The 7,668-nt window shown below is 49.5% G+C and overlaps 1 pseudogene; it reads left to right on the top strand.

Annotated features, from left to right (window-relative positions):
• Positions 1–736: 736 nt before the first annotated feature.
• On the top strand, positions 737–2,068 carry LOC105467427 (voltage-dependent anion-selective channel protein 3 pseudogene; annotated as a pseudogene).
• Positions 2,069–7,668: the final 5,600 nt, after the last annotated feature.

Below are 7,668 nucleotides of genomic sequence, written 5' to 3'. Positions count from 1 at the left end.
GTAACTAAAGTTCTCTTGGAACACAGTGACATCCACTCACATATGGTCTATGGCTGTCTTCAAGCCAAAGGCCGAGGGAAGTAGTTGTGTTCCTGGAACTAAGCCGGGTCTGGCTGCATTTTCTCGAGGCCTAATAATGAGAAGCAGACAAACTAGTAAAGAAGGGAATTGGCCGGGCGCGGTGGCTCACGCCTGTAATCCCAGCACTTTGGGAGGCCGAGGCGGGTGGATCACGAGGTCAGGAGATCGAGACCATCCTGGCTAACACGGTGAAACCCCATCTCTACTAAAAATACAAAAAAAAAAAAAAAAAAAAAAAAAAAGCCTGGCATGGTGGCGGGCGCCTGTAGTCCCAGCTACTTAGGAGGTTGAGGCAGGAGAATGGCGTAAACCCTGGAGGCGGAGCTTGCAGTGAGCCGAGATCACGTCACTGCACTCCCGCCTGGGTGACAGAATGAGACTCCGTCTCAAAAAGAAAAAAAAAAAGGAAGGGATTTTATTGCTGTAACCAGATACAGGGAGAAGGCCAGAGATAATTCCACCAGACCAACTCGAAGTGTTACAATTTTCTTAGTGCTTATATAAGTTGGGGTTATGTGCCTATGTGCAGTACAGCATTTGCCTAAGTCTATTGGTAACTAATTTTGTTTCAACTAGAAGGTCAGAGGCAAAAAAATGCTTGCGGGAGACAGGCCCTCGGGGGTGGAGGTCTTTGATTTCGTAAGAGCCTGATAGATTTTTCTAAGATATGTGTAACACACCAACTTACTGTGACCTGGGAAAGGCTGCTAAGGATGTCTTCAACAAAGGATATGGCTTTGGCATGGTGGAGATAGACCTGAAAACCAAGTCTTGTAGTGGAATGGAATTTTCTACGTCTGGTCACGCTTACACTGATACAGGGAAAGCATCAGGCAACCTAGAAACCGAATGTAAGGTCTGTAACTATGGACTTACCTTCACCCAAAAACGGAACACAGACAATACTCTTGGGACAGAAATCTCTGGAGAATAAGTTGGCTGAAGGGTTGAAACTGAGTTTTGATACCATATTGGTACCGAACACAGGAAAGAAGAGTGAGAAATTGAAGGCCTCCTATAAATGGGATTGTTTTAGTGTTGGCAGTGACGTTGATATAGATTTTTCTGGATCAACCATCTATGGCTGGGCTGTGTTGGTCTTTGAAGGGTGGCTTGTCGGCTGTCAGATGAGTTTTGACACAGCCAAATCCAAATTGTTACAGAATAATTTCGCCCCGGGTTACGAGGCTGCAGACTTCCAGCTGCACATACATGTGAAGGATGGCACTGAATTTGGAGGTTCTATCTACCAGAAGGTTAATGAGATTGAAATGCCAATAAACCTTGCTTGGACGGGTGGAAGTAACAACACCCGTTTTGGCATTGCTGCTAAGTACAAGCTGGACTGTAGAACTTCTCTTTCTGCTAAAGCAAATAATGCCAGCCTGATTGGACTGGGTTCTACTCAGACCCTTCGACCCGGAGTCAAGTTGACCCTTTATCAGCTTTAATCAATGGAAAGAACTTCAATGCAGGAGGTCGCAAGGTTGGCTTAGGATTTGAACTGGAAGTGTAATGTGGTTTGAGGAAAGCATCAGATTTGTCCCTGGAAGTGAAGAGAAATGAACCCACCATGTTTTGGCCTTACAATTCTTCTGTGAAATTTCAAAAGTGTGAACTTTTTATTCTTCCAAAAAAATTGTAATCCTCCCAACACTGAAGTCTAGGGGTTACGAGTCCCTCCTGAGGGGAGGCGCTGGAAGGCATGCCTGGAAGCTGTCATGTTTGTGCCACGTTTCGGTTCAGTTCCGCAGTGTTATTAAATGTGTTCCTCGGCGACAGTGTAGTGTCGTGTCAGAGGAGACGATCTGACCCTCCAGTTTGTACCTTGTGTCCTGCATGTTCACACCATTTTTTTCATGACTTTGTAATATATTGGTCTCTGTGCTATTGTGGAATCTTTGATTTTGCATCAGAGTAAAATAAAATAAACCGATCACATTTGGAACATTAAAAAAAAAAATGCTTGCTAAGTCTGATTAAGCTGTGCGGGCCCCAGTGCCTTCCAGGCCTGTCTCCTGTAGTACCAGAGTGATTATTTCTATCTTCTATTCTTTACAGCTTGGTCTGGAGAGCTGCCTTAGACTCTCCAATGAATCTATTGAAACAGTTGCCTCTGTTACCTTGACTTGTCTCAGATTATGTTGACCCGAGGCAGGTCCTGGCACTAGGAATGTTAGACTCTATTATTTTGACTTGCTCCAGGTTAGGGAGAGGTCCGTGCAAGGCTTCTATTGACCATATATTTTCTTTCTTGCTTTGATGTCTGAGCACTGATTTCCCTAGGTTTAACTATTTGCTCTGAGCACTGATTTCCCTAGGTTTAACTATTTGCTCAGTGTTAAGGCACTGTGGAAATTTGTGTAACTGGGGTGCTGTGCAGGCCTGTCTGTCGACTGTCATGCAGTCCCATCTGTGTGATTGTCAGGGAGAACTGGCCTGCCACAGTTGTGACAAGACCAAATGGCTTCGAAAAAGCCAAAACTATTTACCAGCTGGTCCTTTGCAGAAAGTGTGCTGACCCTTGTTTTGCGGGAGTGTCTTTTCTGTTTTTCACTGCCTCTAATTAATGTCTTAATTTTGAAATAATGTATTTTATATTCTCAAGATTTGTTTTTTGTTTGTTTTCCAATTGCTCTTATGCAAGATCTTCTTGACTCTCCTGATAACATCTACGATTCTCTACGATTCCCTCCTTTAGACATGCCACATTCTGACTGCTCAGCTGGCGGAGACCAGTGGGGAGGCTGCAGCCTTTAAACTTCCCAACATCCCTGAAATGTCTGCTCACATTCAGAGGCCTGGGCCTTCCAGCTTCATTGCGCATGAAGTGCCGGTGGCTCCCACAAAGGCCTGGCTGCCAGAGTCCCCCCGGTAATTGTGAGACAGCAGGCAGGATAAAGTGACCGGGAAGTTTCTTCCCCAAAGCTGATGGTGAACGGGTCCCCAGGTTGGGACCTGATGACTAGCTGGGAGCGAGGAGAGCTTCTGGCTTTCCCAGGTGTGAGTTGGGTGGGGCCTCCAGGGCTCCTGGGCTCAGGGCTCCTGGGAAGGGCACGGGCTCCAGGGAGACCCTTAGGCTCTCCAGGATGGCTGGCTGGTTGTCTCAGGCATGTACTTGGCTTAGTTTTCTTAATTCAATTAAGTGGGGACATTAAGTTCCCATAAAGTGGGAACACTCAGACTTGGCTCCAGAACAGCAGGCCTGCTCTCGCCCAGTCCTATGAGACAGCCAGGTGGGAGGGGGACCCTGGAGAAATGCCAGCCAGCCGGCCCACTGAGGCGGAGCCTCGGGAAGTTCACAAGGTTTGCAGCAGGGAGGAGCCTGGCCCCTCCTCTTCCTGTGTGGAACCTGGGATTCCAACTGCCTTGCGGGAAGCACTCTAGCGGAGGGATTCTGGCCTTGCGAGAGGAAAACGAGAAAATGGGGCTCTTGAACCCCCGTGCTCACCCGCTCCCGCCCTGTGGAGTGTACTTTCGTTCTCAATAAATCTCTATTTTTGTTGCTTCATTCTTTCCTTGCTTTCTTTGTGCGTTTTGTCCAATTCTTTGTTCAAGAGGCCAAGAACCTGGACACCCTCCGCCGGTAACACTAGGTCCCCCTTCTCTCCTTGTGAACAGTGGCACTAAGAAGTTGCCCTCCACAAAACAGGTAGCAAAGATTTTCCCCCAGCCCCATCTGGCCACGCTTCCTATTGATGGGTCCAGATCTCTAAGTCACCCCAGCAGAAGGCTGGAGTACTCCCTGGTATGACCACAGGGCCTTCATTCCAGAATCACCCCTCCTGCCTTCAAAGCCAGTAAAACACGATCTTAGGGAAAGTCACTTTTGAGTGGAGGAGCCCGAGAGAAGTGAAGTGAAAATAAACTCCAGGGTGGGCGCGGTGGCGCACACCTGTAATCCCAGCACTGTGGGAGGCCAAGGTGGGCGGATCACCTGAGGTCAGGAGTTCAAGAGCAGCCTGGCCAACATGATGAACCCCCATTTCTGCTAAAAACAAAAAAAATAAGCTGGGTGGGTGTGGTGGCGCACATCTGTAGTCCCAGCTGCTCAGGAGGCTGAGGCACCAGAATTGCTAGAACCAAAAACAAAAAAGCTCCAGCTGTGAACCACAGACCATCTTTACGGTGTGGAGGCCAAAATGGACCAGAAGTAATTTCTCTTTCCTGCCAGATAGAACACAAGCAGGAGCTGTGGTTTCCAAAAACGTCTGTGCACACAGGCTAGTCGTCCCTGACCCTCCCAGGGCACTGCTTGGGTTGGAATGGTGGCGCTCACGCAGGATTCCTTCAATTCTGCACTGTCACAAGCCCACAGGGCTGGAGAGGCTGGCGGTACAAAGAGGAATGAGACTCGCCTGCTGGTCTCATGAAGTTCACAGCCTAGTGGGGGAGCCTGCAAGTAAGAAGACAGTCCCGATGCAGGAGGGCAGGGGTGTGACCCCGAAACAGTGTAGAGGAGCCTGCAGCCTGTGGTGAGGGAGGGTGGTGCTGAGAGGTCGGGGGGGGACCCGACACATAGCGGTATTGAAGACGATTTGCCAGGCAGGCTGATTTGCAAGACTTCTTGCAGGGCAGAAGAGGAGGCAGACACGTGCTGAGGCGCTCGAGGCACATTAAATGAATGGATGAATGAAGGAAAACTAGCCGTGCTGTGTTTAAGGAAAACAACTGCTGGTAATAACTGAGTTGGGTAATGAGATTAATGGTGTGAATGAAAAAGGGGTGCAGGGTCACAGGTGGCCCCCCAAACCCGAGACATCTGTGGTTGTCTAAGCATGCTTTATTTTGGATTCTGGCATGCATTTCTAATTTATAATTCATTTATGCTGGTTAATATGAACCAGACATGGTCTTATTGGTGAATCATCAAAAGCAACTGTGTTTCTTTCCATTATTTGTGGTGAGTTTCCTTTTGGCAAACACTACGTAATGGAGAAGATGGTCCTTGGGGCTGGCTCCCCAGCAGTGACCCCAGGACTGGAAACTTCAAGAACTGGAAAGGCAGTCCAGGGCCTTAGAGTCTGCAGAAGTATATGCTCATCTGGCTCTTATTCCAGTCGTCTGTGTGACCTTGTGGGGCCTGTTTCATCACCCTCTGAACAAGTAGGTTGGATGAGATGCCCTTTGAAGACTTTCTAGCTCTGTTATCTGTGGCTCTGTGGCTATCCTGAACCCAACAAACAGCCAAAATCATCTTTCTTGCCTCCCTTACGAATGGGAATTCCAGCCCAGGAGTGCTTGGAGGCATGGGGCATCAGCCTGGCTGAGTGTCCTGCACCCACACACATCAGATGTCATGAAATCACTGACTCTGGCAAGGAATCTTTCCAAATCCTAGGACTGGTGACCTCCAGAAATAAGTCATTTGGGGGAACCACGTGTCCAAATGTTAATTTTCTTTTAATCAGAAGAATGGAAAACAAGAATTCATGTACTTTTAAGGAATAAAGCCTTTGTTCAGAAAATGCAAAACGTGCCAAATAGACTGTGGTTACAAATTACGTTTCGTTAAGGAAGAGGGGAGGGGAGGCGAGGGGAGGGTACTGAAGAAGGGCAGAAAAGGCCTTTCTCGGGATCTACTTTGTGTGGACATCAGCATCTCATCTGAGCCTCAGCAGCACCTGCCAGATGGGCTTTAGGATTCACCACCTGCCAGAGCAGGAATGGAGGTCAGAGAGGTGTGAGCTGGAGGATTAACACGAGGAGCCTCTGACTCCCCAGGCATCCCGGGGTCTGTTAGACAAAGACCAATGCCCACTCAGGTGGAAACAGGGCACAGGATAGGATGTGAGTAGTCCCAATCTGTCCTCTCTCAGCCCTTCCTGCAGCTCATGAAGCCCTCTGATGAACAAACATCAGATGCAAGAAACAACCTCCCCAGGAACAAGATGGTAACAACTTGTCAGACTTCAGGGCAGCAGGGAAAATACCTGATCTGGAGATCAGAGTGGGCCACATGCTGAAAGAACATCAATAAACCAGGCTGTGAACAAGCAGGCCTGTATCCCAAGGTCTCAGCGCAGGACTTTGATAGGCAGTGACCAGGGGTTAACCTTGCCTTTCCATAGCACAGCTGGAATGTCTCCAGGTGACCTGAGGCTTGTCCGTTTTAGTAATTTTTAGGATGCAACAAGGCTCTCCTGTAGCAAAGAGACCACTTCCGAACTTGTGAAGAGAAGGACAAAAGAGGTTATGAGAGGGTAACACCCTCAGGGGGTGCTACCAGAGCTGTAGGAGATCATGCTACCCTTTCAGTTTTGACAACTCTGGGCTTAAATACAGGAAGGAAAGCAGAGATGCTACAACCAACCTCTAGGGAACTCTGATGACCTGCACACGGTGAGGGAGATACAGAGAGACAGGGAGAGAGATAAGCACATAGAGACCCAAACTGCAACCCGTGACACTGATATTCAGCCCCAGAAAACTAGAATGCATGGGCACTGGGATGAAGAGTCAGAAAAATACTGCTTGAGACTTGGCTCCACCGTTTACTATATCTTGGAAAAAACCACACACAGCCTCTCCTGAATCCTGGACAGGAGGAAAATAGCGACTCTTCATTGCCCTCCTAACTGCCAGACACTGACAAACGCCTTAAATGCTCTTGTTCAGATCATTTTTTAAAAGGTAACTGTTAACGTTCTGTGACACAGACGGGAGGCAATAGTGCCCATACTGGTAATGTATGAGGAACTTTGTCTTCCTTTTTTTTTGAGACAGAGTCTCACTCCGTCTCCCAGGCTGGAGTGCAAGACCTCGGCTCACTGCAACCCCTGCCTCCTGGGTTCAAGCGATTCTCCTTCTGCAGCCTCCCAAGCAGCTGCGATTACAGGTGAGCGCCACCGTGCCCGGCTAATTTTTTGTATTTAGTAAAGACAGGGTTTTACCATGTTGGTCAGGCTGGTTTCGAACTTCTGACCTCAGGTGATCCACCCGCCTCAGCCTCCCAAAGTGCTGAGATTGCAGGAGTGAGGCACCGCGCTGGGCCGGAACTGTGTCTTCTTACACACAGGGAATGAGACCCTGGAAGATTTGGGGCTTCCAGCCAGCAGTGAAGATCACTAACCTTTAGGAAAGATGGGGATTTAAAAACCAGACACAACCTGGACGAACTACTTGACGCTGTGTACGGTAAATGTGATTTTTCACAGGCTGTGGTTTTGGGGCGCCGTGTGGGCTCTTGTGGAGCTGGGGGAGATACTTCCAAAACTGATATTGTCCCAAAGCTGCAACTCTCCTCCCTGCCACGGCTCCTTATGTACAAAGAGAGGGAATTAGTCGTCAGTGACCTCGACGCCCCTCGGATCAGGGATGCTCCGAGTCCGAGGGAGCGGGGTGCTCAGCAGGGCCGGGTGATGGGAATCATGGGGCCATCGAGCACGGACCCTGGCTTCCCCAGTGGCCTCTGTGAGCTGTGGGGTCAGGCGGGGACTGGAGGAGCGTCCGCGCTGGGAAGGAGCGCACGGCGCCACGTGCCCGGCCGGCGCCCCGCCCCCACCCCGGCCACGCCCCTCGCTCTCCCTCAAAAAAAATCACGCCCCTCAGCCCCGCCCCTCGCGTCCGCCCCGCCCCTCGCAGCCT

This window comes from Macaca nemestrina, chromosome 7, assembly GCF_043159975.1.
Source record: "Macaca nemestrina isolate mMacNem1 chromosome 7, mMacNem.hap1, whole genome shotgun sequence".
NCBI lineage: Eukaryota > Metazoa > Chordata > Mammalia > Primates > Cercopithecidae > Macaca > Macaca nemestrina.
The sequence above is the reverse complement of the archived record's forward strand: the minus strand, read 5'-3'. Positions and strand labels throughout refer to the sequence as shown.